The sequence below is a fragment of the Peromyscus californicus genome, unplaced genomic scaffold (genome assembly GCF_007827085.1).
Source record: "Peromyscus californicus insignis strain IS unplaced genomic scaffold, ASM782708v3 Scaffold_12__1_contigs__length_115047231, whole genome shotgun sequence".
NCBI classification, from domain to species: Eukaryota; Metazoa; Chordata; class Mammalia; order Rodentia; family Cricetidae; genus Peromyscus; species Peromyscus californicus.
This window is the reverse complement of record NW_026294413.1, coordinates 11,725,516-11,742,217: the sequence shown is the minus strand read 5'-3', so window position 1 is coordinate 11,742,217 and position 16,702 is coordinate 11,725,516. Positions and strand designations below refer to the sequence as shown.

The window sequence follows — 16,702 nt, the reverse complement described above, 5'->3', positions numbered from 1 at the left end:
TAGGATTAGGACACCAGGGTTAGATGCTCAGGAAGTCACAGTTTCATCTGTGGACTTGATACAGATTTACAAAGGGCCCACACATTCTCCGATTCCACTTGTCGCCTGACATCTCTAGAGGGGCTTCTCCTCAAGCCACATCTACAGCTAAAAGTACCCTGTCTGGAGAATGGTGTGTCTGCTGTATCTCTGAAATGGTAAGGACTTTATAGCCCAGTCATCTTTAGCCTGGAGATCTACCATGGTAATTATCAGTTCTTGAAACCACACTAAATTCTGAAGGTAGTTATGCTGCAAAATAGTTTAAAATAAATGATTGTACAACATCCATTTATGCTTGAAATTCCAGTCCTAGACCAAGCTGTGGCCTCCCAAATTGATGTTCTTGCCATCCAGATGAATTGACAGCATCAGTTTCATACCTGGCTTTAGGGACTGTGTATGTCCTAACTGGATCAGTCTCCTTTGGCTAAAAGCTGGCATCTGGGGTTGCCCTGAGATTGCCCTGATAACTTTGCTGTGGTTCCAAAGCAAGTGTTGCTGTTTCTAGTTTTCTAGGTGAGACTGACAGTAGCCTCCAACTTCTTGTTCACCTTCTGGTAAATGGAGATACTAAATTCTGTCCCAACACTCATATTAGTATGAAGGTGGAATTCATCTGTTTCATAGCCAGCTGCAAAGTTGTTCTGGGTCACACAGTACTTTGAGGTCTCAAAATTCATCTGGTAGCCAGCCAGCCAACCAGCCAGCTAAACCTGATAGCCAAGCACCAAAGTGTCCCAGTCATGTCGAAGTCCACATCTCAGTCCAGCTTGCTGTGCTACCTCCTGTACCCTGTCTTGAGTTTAGGATTTTTCCTCCAGTGGTGAGAAGAATGAATTAAAGGTCAGCTTCCATCTACACTGGAGCTAGTCTTTCAAGGTGATCTTGGGGCCCAGGGCATTGTCTGTGTTCCACTTCTCTGGAAATGTCAGCTCACGTTTGATCAGTCTGTACTTGGTTTCCAAGCTGCCTTTCACTTTGGTGGTCTCTGTGTTGGCTGAGCCTGAGCTGGTAAATCCCAATACAATCCATTCTCAATCTTCGTTTTCAAGTCAGTTTTATTAAGCCACAGCCAAAACCCTTGGTGAAGAAATCCCTGGCAGATGTGCCAAAATCAGCATATATGGGAGGCCAGGTTATCTTCTTGCAGATGGTGATGGATGGCAGGAGCAGCAAGGAGGGGCATCCTTTATCATCTTCATAATTTGTTTTTAAGGTCTTTTTCTTGTGCTTCAGATGCACTGCAATATTCTGGTCTTGCTGTCCTAGGATAGGTGAGCTCTGGTGGTGCCATATTGCCCTGGTTGTTGTTGGTTCTATTTTCACATTGGTGTTTAGGCATTTTGGTTTTGCATGACTATAGGTCTAGGTGCTGATTTCTGAGTTTGTCTTTGTTGGATGGGTGCTTTGTTCCTTGTTTTCTGCTTCCTCTTTGGTCTTCTGGTCTTTGTGGCCTGGATTCTGGCAACTGTGACCTCTGATCTAGTATGGAGTCTCTGTCCAATTTGGGGACTGGCCTTGTGTCTAGCTTGGCCTTTGGTGTAGTATGGGGGCCTCTGTTCTTCTGACTGATGTGGCCTGCACCTATGGTTCTCACTGTTGTAGCCTGTTCTTCTGATTGGTAAGGCCTGCACCAATTTTCCTGAATGGTGTGGCCTGTACCTGAGCAGTGGAAGTCCACAGGAATTGAGGGCAGGGCCTTGCCTCAGGCAGGAGATGAGGTGGGAGGGCCTGAGCTGTGGAATGGGTCTTTAGGAACAGAATCTAGGGAGTGGGAGTTCAGCTGGCAGGAGTACCACTCATCTGTTCCTCTGAGTGGTATGGCCTACATCCGAGCCTAATTGTGTTTCTGGTGTGTGTGTGTGTGTGTGTGTGTGTGTGTGTGTGTGTGTGTGTGTGTGAATGCTTGTGATTGTTCATTTCTGTTTACAGGTGTGATAAAGTTTATATATATATATATATATATATATACATATATATGTATATATACACATATATATCACACATTTATACATGGATAGTTTGTTTTTAATGTTTATGTATATGTGTCTTCTTATAATAAGTGTGAGTGTCTATATATAGCTAGTTATGTTTACACATGTGTGCATGGACATGTTAAGGCTACATGATTATTTTGTCCATCATCCCAAGGAATATCCTCTACCTCCAGTGACACAGTCTTTCATTTGCCTGGAGTTCTACAATTAAGCTACACTGGATGTCAATAAAGCCAGGGCCCATCCCCCAATGCCACGGGGACTGCAGAGATACAGCACCAGACTGACATTTTTGTTGTGTTCTGGTGACCAAACGTAGGTCCTGTACTTGCAAGGCAAGTGATTTGCTCGAGAAGTCACCCCGCAGAGCTGTGTCAGGGGAGGAGCACCGCACCAATTAGAAGAGGGATCCACTCTAGAATTCCAGGCTCTGCTTCTGTGTCTCCTCTGCCTGCCTGCAGCACCGCCTCCTGGCACATGTCCCTTGTGTTTTCTAGTTATTACCTTCTCTGCTGACTTCATTTACAAATTGAAGGGATTACTTGAGTGGACCTTAGTGTGTGTTATGACTGGTCTGTTATAAACCTCAATGAAACCCTTTCTTAAAACAAAATAAAATAAAACAAACGCCTTACTACAAATACTATAAACCAAACAAAATTGGTAAATATAAATAAAAAAAAAGCATGCCTGGACTTTAATTGATAACAACTCCAAAATTAGTGCATTAAAAAATTGGGTAGACCAAGTTAGTTTAAAAAAGATCTCCTCTGCATATTTCATTTACCCATGTAAACTCACTTGTTAGAGCTAAGATGGCATGCTTTTCTTAATAGTAGCAAAGTAAGAATGCATTTCTCCCAAAAAGGAGTTTATTCCATAGCCCAGTAAATGATCCTGAAAATAGCATTACACCAATGGCTTCTAATTGAAATTTAGGATAGTGCTGTGAATTTCACCAGCTGTTCTTATTGGAATGGAAAGTCTTATGAAAAACACAAAACTGCACTCAGGGACTTACAAACACACGTTTTAGGAGGTCAAACAAGATATTTAAACAGTAGGTTCTGTATATTGAAGATGGAATTATTTATTTATTTACTTCAGTACATAGCCCTTCTTTCATGAATATGGGAAAAATTTTCATGACCATATGTCTTGTGTGCGAGATTATTTGTACACCCATTTGTAGAGTACCACTAATAGTTACCAACAGGATGTTGTATCAACAGTAGCATACAGAATCATGGACCAAACAGTACAGCAATATAAATGGAAAAATTATTATGAAATCTTTTTAAGAACTTTACTTCTTTCTTTTCCAAATGCATGATGGCATCTCTGTATAAAATAATTTGTGCAAGAAATTGATTTATTATTTCCTGACCTCCCTTTATATAGACAAATTTTAACAAGCAAGAAAGAATCAGCATAGTATAAATAAAATCCCTGAATGCTCTACGTCGAACAATGAGGTTGGGAGAATGAGATGTTGGAGAGTACAGGATCTGTGGAGAAACCCAGTGACATGCCTCTTGATTTGCTACATATCTCAAAGCCGTGGGATTGCAGAAGCCAGCATCATACCAGCATCCACTGATGCAGAAAAACACAATACATCCTCAGTAAAATCACAATATCTCTACTAAGACCAGGAAAAAAATCACAGTATTAATAAAACTCTCAGAAAAGAAATGTTCCCATTCTTATCAAACATCACTGTCAATTCAACACCATCCATGGTAGCACATGACCAGTTAGAAGCTGAGGAGAGAGCCCTACACTTTTTCTCACATCTTCCCAGTGTGCTTGTATCAGAGACAGCCGAGTAGGAAGGTTAGGTGATCATCTCTGGTTACAAACAAGCACAAATTCTCCACAGTTTCAGTGAACACAATCCACCAAGGGGTACACTCCTTAACAATGTTGAAGACTTTCTGTGCTCCCCTCATCTGATGTGCTGTGAAAAGAAGACTGCCAGACTGTCAGAACTTTCAATATTTCTCACAAGACAAGTTCCACCTTGAACGCTCTCAAGACTGGAGAGCATGGAATCCCCAGGCAACAATCAGGAGGCAACCATCACCTCCTCTCTTCTGTGGAAAGAGTCTGCCTGAGTGTGAAGATTAAATACTCTGTGAATTCTCACTGGAAGACTGGGTGGAGAAAATCTGAGTAAGGAGGAAGGATGAGGAGAGGGCATTCTTTAGCTACTGAGGCAGATGACTTCGAGAGAAAATGAATCCTGGCTGTTTGGGAATACCAATCAAAAGAAGACTGCATGCCTTTCAGGGACAGATGATTTCAATTATAAACCATTTATTGATTTTTATAGTGGACACTGTGCAATTTTTTTTTCTGGGGAAGTGTGACACAAACATCTATTCATCCCAAGTACAAAAATAACCCTGTTGATTATCTGCAATCCTAGCAGGCAGCCCATCCTGCTAGAGAAGCAGTTCTCAACCTGTGGGTCAGGACCTCTTTGGAGGTCAAACAACCCTTTCACAGGGGTTGCCCAAGCCCATCAGAAAATACAGATATTTACATTATGATTCATAACAGGAGCAGCTTTACAGTTATGAAGTAGCAATGAAAATAATTTGTGATCGGAGTCACCACAGTATGAGTAACTGTATTAAAGGTTCACAGCAATAGGAAGGCTGAGAACCACTGTTTTCCAGAGAATATCCTCTCGGCTGTTCAGGTAGTGGGAGTGTTTTGTTTGTTTGTTTGTTTTTCCCTTTTGTTCTCTGTTTCATCATCTAGGGTAAGGACTTGTGAATTTTGCTACTTGCTACTTTGTTTACTTCCTTAGACTCCCAAGCCTCCCTATAGGAGGGAATGTTTCACTTCAGAGAAAGTTGCTACGTTGTAGATAGCACTGAAACACACACACGCACACACACACACACACACACACACACACACACACACACACACACACATAAAATACATAAAATACCATACAATGGCCTGTCTATAACCATAAAATTCGATAGTCTGTCATACATATATCTATATATAGATATATATATCTTGCCTCTCTATATTGAAATGCATATGTTATACAATATATTAAGTATATATAGAAATATACAATATACAGCATGCAAGTATATATATGTATAACCATACAATATGTAAAATTTTGTAGTATTGTCTGAAGCTCCTTCTTTCTATTTATTAGAATGGTTTGCACAGGTTTTCTCTCACTTTTATAGTTTGTGATTTGAAGAACACCAGAGAAAAACAATGCACTGTTTGTCCTGCAGGTACCTAGAGGTACCTAGAGATATTCCTTCATGTTTATTCTTCAAAATGTTAAATTTTAGTTTTATTATCTGATGTTCAACTTGGATTTGTCAACGTGTATATGCTTAAGTCCTTAAGAATAGTTTTCTCTTAACATCTTCTCAGTAACAAGATTGTGTTCCTCTCCTGTCCAGTGAGCAGGCTGCCTGTTTTGTAGAGTGTACTTATTGCCTGAATTCTGGGGGAAAATATACCAACCCTATCACTTCTGTCAGAGCAATTTATCTTTTTATCTCAGTTTCCTTAACACTTAAAACATAAAATTAGAGGGGAAAATATTATTAGCAAACTTCGTAATCTAGTCATAAAAGAGTGAAAACTATCACAAAGGTTGTTTTGATGCAATAATCATACTCTCATGATTTCATTCTTCTACAATGAGTATAAGGAGTAATTTGAAGACTTTAATCCTTCATGATGGACTTATTTTGTGATACAACATTGTGTGTGTGCATGTTTGTGTATGAGAGAGAGAGGAGGGGAGGGAGAGAGGTGGGCAGTGGAGGGAAATGAAAGAGAGAAAAATGGAAAACAGTAGTGGTGAAAAAGAAAGAAAATGTACATCTCTGTACATAAAATTGCATTCCTCCATTGTTATTCTTTGCAGTTATATTTATTTTAAAATATTGTTTTCTCATACTCCTTTCAACACCAGATTATTCACTGATTCATTATTTAGCACTACCTGTTCATATTTTTAAACTTAAAACAGTGTGCATCAGTTATTTAAGGTTTCTTAGACTAGAAAAAAAAACCTGACAGAAAACTGATGCATGCTGGAAAAGATAGTTCAAAGGCTAAGAGAGTAGCCTCTCTTCCAGAGAATCCCAGTTTGGCGTCTAGCACACACATCAGGCAGCTCACAACAGACTGTAAATCCAGCTCAGTGGGATCTGATGTCCTCCTCTGGCCTCTGCAGATACATGCACAAATGTGTACAGACACATACTCAGACACATACATATAAATAGTTAAATGGACCTTTAACAAAACTGATGGTATTCATCTACGAAGGCTGAAGTCAGGCTGGACTGGTATTACAAGCACAAAGGCTGTGGCAGAGCCCCCCAGCTAAATGTTTTGTGTGCTTATGGTAGTATGGTTTTATGTAGAATTTTTTCCCTCAAAGAAAGAAGTACAAAATATTCCATTTATAAAACAGTAGAGTGCCCATAAAAAGTATTTTGTTCCTTGTTGTGATATTATCTAAATTTTAGAAGTCTTATTTTAAAGATAAGCATGGAATCATGCTGTTAGAGCAGGCAAATAGAACTTTCATTATGAAAACTCGGTGCTATTTTCTTTTTTTCTTGAACTTTTCAAAAAGAAGTAATGAGAGTACTTTCGTTAGGCTGCCAGTGAGTAGATTTTTAATGAGGATTTCAGAGTTGAAGGATTCAGAATATCTGTTCAGAAAGGACAAATGAAAAGAACAGACCAAGACTGAGCCGCTTAGCATTAACACACATCTGTTTTCTTCTAGTAAAATTCGTTAAAATAGAGTGAAAACAGTCCTAATGGCAGAAGCACACTTCGCAGTGATGAGCCAAGGTAGTCCAGAACTGAAAACGAATCCTGTAAACCAGCAGTGATGTAAACCAAGTCTTGTTTACACACTTGTCAGGATGCCTAAGAAATTTGCCTAGGAAGGAGGCTTCTCTGTTCTGTGCCATTCTGAAGCTTTGCCCATTGCATTTACACAGTTTCCAGGTTTGGTAATGAGTCCTACTGTGTACTAATGCTTTGGCACCCTTCATACAGGGTCACTCTGCAGACTGGCCTTACTGTATTAGGAGCAGCTTCCCACAAATGAAATTCTTTACCAAATATCAGAACAAAGGATGTGAACCAATGCGCAACACCCAATCTAGCTACTTCTCTCTGTCTTCAGAAATTATTTCCTCCACTGGATGTTTGTACTACCAAATTCCTCTGCTTCATGATTGGTGTGCAGGTTTGAATCATCAGAGTCTTGCCAAGACTTTAATATTTCAAACATCTTAACAAGTGATTGTAAGGAGAAGTCATTTTAGCTGAGTTGTGAGTACTTTATTATTATGTAGAAAAGCAAGGATCTCCAGTCTCTTCTTAAAAAGCCACAATCATAGCTTCTTATTTTAGAAAGAATAAAACTACAATGATTTATCATATAAATCCCATTTCTGATCTGGAAATTCTCATAAATTCCTTCATTAAAGGATGTTCACATACATACCATATATATATATATATATATATATATATATATATATATATATATATATATAAATTAAAAATCATATATATATATATCACTTTTCAGCATCTTTCATTGGAAATACTCAACATATTAAATATTGTGGACCATTTAATTTTTTTGCAGTATGTGGGGCTGGAGAAAACAGTCCATCCACATCTAGATTACAAAGTTTCTTCTGGCAGAGTAGCAGGTAGCCATGTTAGAAGAGGCCTTTCCCGAGCAGAGGGCTGGGTCTTGCTCCTCCTGCTTTTTGGCTGATGCCACTCTGTTCATTGCAGTTTGCCCTGCATAGGAGCCTAATGAGGACTTTTCCCAAAGGTCCTCCATGTATAACCCACAACATAATTTCTGTCTTTTCCAGTATAACTTCTAAAAAAGGAAATAGCTGATATTCAATTCTAGTGAGAAGCTGTCTGTATCTAAACCTTCATCTGACCATCTGAGACATCATCTGACCATCTAAACCCTCATCTGACCATCTGAGCCTTCATCTGACCATCTGAACCATCATCTGACATCTGAGACATCATCTGACCATCTGAGACATCATCTGAGCCTTCATGTAACTATTGACAGTAGTCAGATCAAGTTGCCAAGGTCTTGATGTGCTGCTGTGAGCATCAGCTTTGAGAAGTTTATGATTTTTGTAGCTTATTGATCTGGAATGTTTGATCCTATTTCCTCAGAGAGTTCTGGCTTTCGTTGGTTTTGGCCCTTTGCCTAACTTTGCCTCTACACATAATTTCAGGTTCCCTTTGATTCCACTGATTCTCTTTTTTCGCAGGCTGGAGGCAGCCATCCATTGCATTCATTCATCTATTGCAAGCCACACTGTTCCAGAATTTCATTTCATAACACTGTCATTGCACCTAGACCTGGAAAACCCCATTCTGTGAATGCGTCAGCTTTTTGTATTTTGGTACATCTTTGACTTTTGAAAATCAAACATCTTGATTTTTTTTTTCCTGGACCAGTCTTTGTTGCTGGATCCTAATGGCTGTCTTGGGGGAGGGGTTGAGAAGGTGCATCATCAAAGGCACAGACACGAGGAGTCAGTTGAAGGCAATTAACAAACTTGTTTATTCAATAGTGGGGAAGGCCTTATATACCCTCCTCTCAGCACCCAGTCTGTGTTGCAATCTGGTGGCATTGCGTGGTCGTCCCTCATTGGCTGGACATGATCAGGAACTCTGACAGTGATCAGGAAGTCCGACAGCACCTGTTGCTAGGCCCTCTGGTGTAGGGGTGGGAATTTTAAAAGAGACAGGGAAGCATGGGAAATGCCACTGTAGCCATGGAAGCTAACCATGGCTATGGGTGAAGGCCCCATACATGTGGGTGCCAGATAAAGCAGCAATTCCATGGAATCTCTCTGATTGTCAAAAGGGGTTTATTCTGTGTTAACTTACAATAAACATAAGGAAGTTGGTTGCAGGATCCAGGAGGGGTGTGGCATGGTCCAACGCAGTTCTCTGGAGAACTCTGCCTTCTGCCTTCCACAGCACCAGCATCCAACATCCAGGACCACGAGGTAGCACAGAGTGTGAGCATGTAAGTTCTTAAGGGGTCTCCCCTTGGCTGTGCCCGGGCGCTTCAGGACAAAGCACAGACAACTACTCCTACACTCAGGCAGACTCCAGGTTGGCTCATAAGAAAGTATGTTATATGCATGCCTTGGCAACTTGTCTGAATCAATTTCCTTGACCCTATGGACCTGTCCTACTACAAGTCTTGATTCACACACAATAATGTCCCTGAAGTCTGAAGTGCATACCAGGCTACACTTGTTCTCTTGTCAGGAACACCCTGTTCATCAAATTCCTTATCAGATTATCAACTTCAATAGATCTGAAGTCTACTCAAGTGTTGACATTCTATCTGAAATGCCTTAATTTTCTATGAAACTATTTTTGTTACAATACACTTAAAATATATTTTAAGAAATACTGGTAAGCTTCCAAAGAGAAGTATTTTAATTGCAAATATTTTCTCAATGGCACAAAATTATTATCATCAATATTTGGTTATTTAATATGCAATGTGAATTATAAACCATTCCTTTAAATAATTGCTGATACATTATTTACTGTACTAAAATCATGAGCAATGAATGTGAGGAGTGATGAAAATTTGCATTATATTAGTGCCTAGGAAATTTAAGCTTATATGTATTTGAAGAGTTATATGCAGCATGTTTCTCTTTTTGAGTATTGAAATGCTGAGAAAGTAGTTTTAACTAATAAAATTTCAAATGGAGCATGAGTTTTACAGTAAAATATGTACATAAATATGTACATATGTACATACAAAATCACTATGGAACATGGTGATTTGATTGTAGAAGAAGGAAAACACATATCTAGTTCTACAACTGTCATCAATCAGAGATAATAGTTTGCTTTCTGTGATTGAAGTAAGAAAGAAAGAAAGAGTGGAGGGAGAGAGGGAGGGAGGGATCTAGGAATGGTGGAATAGGAAGGAAGGAATGAATGAAGGAACAAAGAAAGGAAAAGACAACCCAAAATTAATATTGAATGAATTCCTAAAAATGATGCTAGATATATATTCCTTTTATTTTAGCTTTGCTTAAGTTCTCTTTGGTTCTTCTGTTTTCTGTTTTTCAGCTCTATTACTTTGCTTGTACTTTATACTGTGTCAAGCAGGGCCTGAAGAAACTTAAGACAAGTGTTTTTCTTCTGTTCTCTGTCTACTTATTCTACCTACACAAAACACAAAGACAAAATGAGGGCCTGTGAGTCTTCCTCAGCTGACTTTACTTTGTTGTAAGTCTTTAATCAAAAACCAAGAAGGAATTTACTAGAAAACTACAAAATTATAATTATTGTAACATAAATGAAGATAATTGTATAATAAGTGCATTTTGCTCTTTGTATAATAATGAAAGGATGATTTAGTTAGTCCTTGTATTGAAATCTCTGCAATCATTTATTTCCATATGTTGTTCTTTGATCAATTACCATTTTAGTCTATTTTAAAATGAAATAATACTTAGCATGCTAGAGTGTAATAGAAATTCAAACCCTCTCACGCTTCGGAAGTTTTTTGCTCGATGCGATGTGACAGCCATTTGGCATGATTCTCAGGCCTAGTTACACAATGGTTGAACAGTCTTGAACTTCCTTTTCGCAGCTTCTCTGGCATTAGATAAGTGGTGTTGAATTCAGATGTTTGTGTCCCCTTCTGCTTCCCTCTGCATGATCTCCTAGCCTGTCACAGGATCTCTGCCTCTCCAGGACATCAGGTGATGAGGAAAGTCTGCAAGTTTTCAATTTGTGCTGTCAGCAGCTGTGTTCAGGAAAGTGAGGAGTGGCAGCGGTGGAAACAGACCGCACATTATCTGCTGGTTTCACAGGCTTCCGCACGGAATCGGTAAGCTGCTGTCAGTAGAAATGTCATCATTCTTCACACAATAGGGGCATATCAAAATGGGTGTAAGTCAAATAATTACCTTTAGAGAACATTGGAATCACTCCCCAGTGTCAACATTGAAATAACCATATCAAAATGGGTGTAAGTCAAATAATTACCTTTAGAGAACATTGGAATCACTCCCCAGTGTCAACACTGAAATAACCACATACCGTATATAAGAATACATATCCAGTTATTTGTATTTCAATTCTAAAGGGTTTTTTGAGACACGACCATACTTCTTCTGCAGTTGTTCATTTAATATCAGTTCATAGACTCTGTGTCCATGATCCTGTTCATGTACTTTTCTAATTCTGTTTCAATTTTAATTGTGGAACTAAATAGAAGAGACTGGATTTCATAGATAGGTGCACACAGAGATGGGTTTCCTATACTTTGCTTCAGTAGACATTCAAAAAGGACACACACACACACACACACACACACACACACACACACACACAACACATACCATATACCCACACCATACACATGTACACATACTCACCCAAGAAAAGCTGTTTATACATCAAGTATATTTTTCACTGGAGAATTTATTTCGTAACAATGAATTATCTTTGGGATTAAGTTCACATACTCTTCCTTCAAATATTGCATTTAACTGAAACTTAAAAGTAGACGCTTTCTCATAGCTATTGTACTGTCACAAGATTCATTATTGTGTATCAGGAAAAAATAATTACATTTAATTATAATGAAATATTTGCTTCCTAGTAGAATTATCGGTGTTTTCTTACGTTAACATTCTTGTTACAAAGTTAAATCTGCATATTTTATACAGTACAGCAGGAATGGTTGCCTCTTTGTTCTTTCTTTTTCTTTTATCACTACCCCCTGTATATAGAGATCTTTAAAAGAATTTGCACAATAGGCTCTCCAAACATATGTCCCGCAATTATCATTTCTTTAGGGAGTTTGCTTCTCTCAGGACTCTTACCATCCTTTCTCTATCCACTTTCTACTACCTCAATTCCGAAGCACTTGATTGAAATATGGTTGAGACAGGTTGTACCTTGAAGAACATGATACTTCCTCCCTAGGAAAATACCAATAACTAGATGGTAGCATGCATCTGCTTCTCTCAGAGAGACACTTCAACTCTTTATCTCCTTGTTTTTTGTCTTGAAACAGTAATACATGTTCCTTATGTGTGTTTTCTTTAAGTGCAGCAACTGAGCTATTAAAATAAATAAGTCAATCAACAACTATTTGCAGTAGTTGGAATGTCTCCAAAAAACATGTCTCAAGTGATGATGTAGTTGTTAAAGAGGATCTACCAAGTATCAGGAATGATAATTAAAGAGAGCCATGATATCACCCTTTCCTTCAGCTCAGCATGATGGCAAAAGCATTATGGGTTGGTTCGAGAGTGAAGCACTCTTTCTCCAGGTCCTAGTCAAGGGCACCATCACCTTTCAAGAAGAAACTGGGCACACCATTTCTTGCCCTCTGGCTCCCCACCTACAAGCCAGAGCAGCTCAAAATTCGTGGCTCCTCCCCTCCTTTATCAGTCTCCAGTCACACAATGGAAGCTCTAGTCCAGGCAGAGCTTGCCAGATGCACTGGTGGCACAGATAGCCCTCATTTCCTGTCATTTGTTCTGGGTTCTGCACCCAAAGAACAGGGCTGATTGCTCCAGTTCAGAAAAGTATTCTCAGGACAGAGGTGCCTCTAAGAGAAACTGTGCCCGATTTCTGGTTCATAGTTCTGGTCCTGGAGTTTTTTCTTAGAGGGTGTAGAAGCAAGTGATTAGCGTGAAGTCTAAAGCACTTGCTGTTGTCACGGATTTTATTTGAGACTCTAGTAAAGTTCCATCCCAAAGCAGGCAGGGTTACTAATATTTGTCATCCAAACCCCGGAGAAGCTGAGGCAGAAGGATTACTATGCATTTGAGGCCACTTTAGACCTTACAGTGAGTTCAAGCCAGTCTGGGATGGAGTGGAAAAATCTGTCTCAAACAAAATATTGACGGTTTTGACAGCACCCGCTTGGGTTGTGAGATCTTCGCTGTGGATCTCTATGAAGGAAGTAAATAAACTAAAGTGTGGGCCATTTGATTTAATGCAGCTAAAAATAGCCTTTCTGAGGTCAGAACAAGTCGTAAAGAATTTACTCAAATACTGTCACCTCTTTACATACTAGGTAAGCAACAAGTCATGTTTATATGTTCTTTTAAATAAATATTCTAACCAATTTACCTATTATTATTTGTTATTTCTTAAGTTTACATTTATATAACTATTTTGTTTAAAGAACAATATTTGAAGTAGTCTTCCAACTGTATTTTCTCCATACAAAATTACATGGATTTTGTATGTGTAAAATAACAGACCAAGAAAAATCATGAGAACTATTTAATACATATGTACTCATATATATGGCCTTTAGAAAATACTGGACAATATTAGTCATTACACATGTAAAACATAAAATTAAATTTGAACAATAGAATATGTGATATTATTACTGTTATTTATAAAATTGTACTTATTAATTTATATTATTTTTAAATGAAATAATATTTTAATTTAATGTTTATTAATAGAAGTGGTAACTTGTAGATTTTTGAGTTATTGGATGTGTTCATATTTCTAACAATGGAAAGATATTTCTCAGGAAGCATATTTATAATAAAATATACACTATATTTATTAAATAACCATGTTATGGTTTTGCATCTGTCCTAATTTTATATATATATATATATATATATATATATATATATATATATATATATAAATAGACACACATGTATATTAAGTCTTAAACATTTCCATACTGTCAGACAGAAACAAGTATATCAAACAATACTCAGTGTGGAGAAAGGCAAATATAATAATATTTATAATAATAAATATAATACTTAGGTGTATTGAAAATATCCATCCTTTACATTTAACAGGTCTTATCATTCTTAAGATTAAGAAATTAAACAAGAAAAATAAAGTACTCCATAGAAGTATAGCATAGTAAAAGATTTGGCATAAAAATAATTAGTAAGATATTCTACTTCATCCTTACTTAATTATAAATTCAAGTCAACACGATTATTTTTTTTTGGATTTTTTTGTTACTGAAACCACACTCTAAAATAGAATTATCATATTGAATATGAATATGATAATCTATAGATAGAGACTGAAATTATTCACCATAACACAAAGGGATAGCATCTTGAAAACAAAACACTAGTGACGTCTTTGCATCATTGTTTTAAAACAATGATGTACTACTAATTTCTGGTAGAAGTATTTTGAATATTCTATTGTTCAAAGTCCCAGTGGTGAGGGTGCTTTATAGTTTGGACTATGATATCCCCTCTTGCAGGCTATTAAATACACAATTTTCCTCACATCCACTCTTCTTGGAAGAATTGCTACTTTTCAATATACATGAGGAATCTCAGGATCCAGGGGGAAAAAAGACCCTGGACAATACAGGAACAAGGGCTTCTGCTTTGTAATAGACTGGGCTTAGTGACTTTAACAGTAGTGCTCTGGAGACAGAGGCAGAGAGATCTCTGTGAGTTCAAGTCCAGTCTGTGTACATTGTGATTTGGAGGCCAGCCGGGGCTACATGAAGAGAAACTCTATCAGCATCATGAATCGTGAAAAAGTGACTTATGCAAACTGTCACAATTATAGGCTGCGTAAGATAGACAATATGGGGAATGGTTGACACATAAAACACTGAGGGGAAATGGAAAGAGCAGAGTTAGTAAAAGATTACTTAGGCACTGATACGGGTTGTCTTGGACAATAACTTATCTGATACCTGTTTTTTTCTGATTCTCAGAAAGAAAACTTCCCTTAAGCTCATGTACCCAACAAAACAAGGACAATTTCAGCAGGAATTGAAACTTCTCAAGTTTTGAAAGGATCCAGAAATGTAGCAGCAAGGACAATAACCTTAACGTTGGAGTGTAGCTTTTACAAACCTAGCGGCATACAGTCAGTACTCTGACTCCCAGCATACCCTACACAATTACAAATAAATTCAAGAAAAGATCATCCTACTTACACAATTCAAACGTACTCTAACTTAACAAAACTTGAATTTACTATTTGTTCTGCCCAGATTAGGACCCCCAAAGATATCCAGAATGCAATAGCAAGGTTTACTTCTTGGCGCAAAACAAGCTAGCAGGGAGCCCTCGTACCCCGAGCCCGGCTAATCGAGGCACAGGGGAGAGTTCGTCTTTCTTGGGGAGGTTAGCTTTTCAAGGCAAAAACCACAAAATTCTTCAGAGAGGAGGGGGTTAGTACAGGTCCATCCTTGATTGGTCCAGTTTTCCCGAGCCTGGACTTTATCTCATTTTAGTTTGTCTGTTTGCTCTGTCAGTTTTACGGCCCATCTCTGAAGTCTGGTCATGCTATCTCGGGGGAGGGGGCATCTCGTGGTTAGTCACCACCAGACATCCTGACTCTGTACTTTTAAAACTTCTGACTTCACCTTGTCTGAGAATGGGGAACTGACTCAGTTCTGGTTATTTTAAGATATCCCTTCCCTCAGCTCTCTGGGCCTTAGGGGGAACTGGGGTGGGGGTCTCTCACTATTGTTACATTCATTTTCAATCCTGCAGAAACTCACAAACTGAATAGGTTAAAACAGTATTCATACAAGATTACCATGTCCAGTTTAGGGGGAACTTGACCCATATAAGAGTGGAAAGAAGGAAGGACAGACACACAGACCCATATACAGAAAGACTGGATGTGGTGGTATTTTACTTGTACTGAAATGTGATTTTAATTGTATGTTAATAAATAAAGTTGCCTGGGGGTCAGAGCTATTAGAGCCATAGCAAGTGCGTGGCGGCGGTGGCGCACGCCTTTAAGGACCTGGAGGGCGGTACATACAGGCAGTGACAAGGCAGTCACGTGTTTGGGTTTACAACCAATGAGAAGGCAGAACAGCTAGACTATATAAAGACATACACACAGGAAATAGGCCCCTTTCGGAGAGCTCTCTTGACTGAGGAGGATCGTTGAAGCAGGAAGGGTGAGGCTCTTAGTTCTGACCTCTTTGCTTTCTTCTCTGAATCAGCTCTGTGTTTCTTATTTAGTAAGACAGTTGGTTACATCTACAACTGGAGTCTGGTGGCACAGTGCACTGTGATGGAGTGATATCAGTTACCCCAACAACCAGAAACCTTAGTGCACTTACTATGTCCAGTACAGGGAGAGGGGTTAGCCAGTCTCTGTAGGACCTGTGTAGAAGCGAACAATTTCAGGCTCTAAACTTTCAAGAGGAGGAAGCTGTCAATGGTTCACAAGTATTCCTACTTGAACTAAAGTGAGGCTTGAAGGCTTTGCCATTCTTAGCCCCACTCGTATTAATTAGGAAGGCTTTGCCAGTTTCCTGTGGTTCTGAGTCATTGGTCCTTAACATGGCCCTGCCCATGTCGACAACACACATTACTAAATGCTTCATGTGGTCTTATCCATTCACTCAGAGGGTTACCTCTGTTCTGCACATTTCCTCCATTTTTTCTTAGATGTTCATGATGAATCCTCATTCTTAAATGAGAGAGATTGCTCTAATGCTCAACACCAGACTGAGTAGAGAAAAACATAACAGCAGGATGTCTGGCCTGGGTAATTTATGTTATCCTGCTCAAAAACTGGAAAACAAAAACAAAAACAACCTAAATCAG

General features: G+C 38.6%; 1 pseudogene; it reads right to left on the bottom strand.

The window, feature by feature from the left end:
* Positions 1 to 331: 331 nt before the first annotated feature.
* Positions 332 to 16,449, bottom strand: LOC128107810 (voltage-dependent anion-selective channel protein 1-like; annotated as a pseudogene).
* Positions 16,450 to 16,702: the final 253 nt, after the last annotated feature.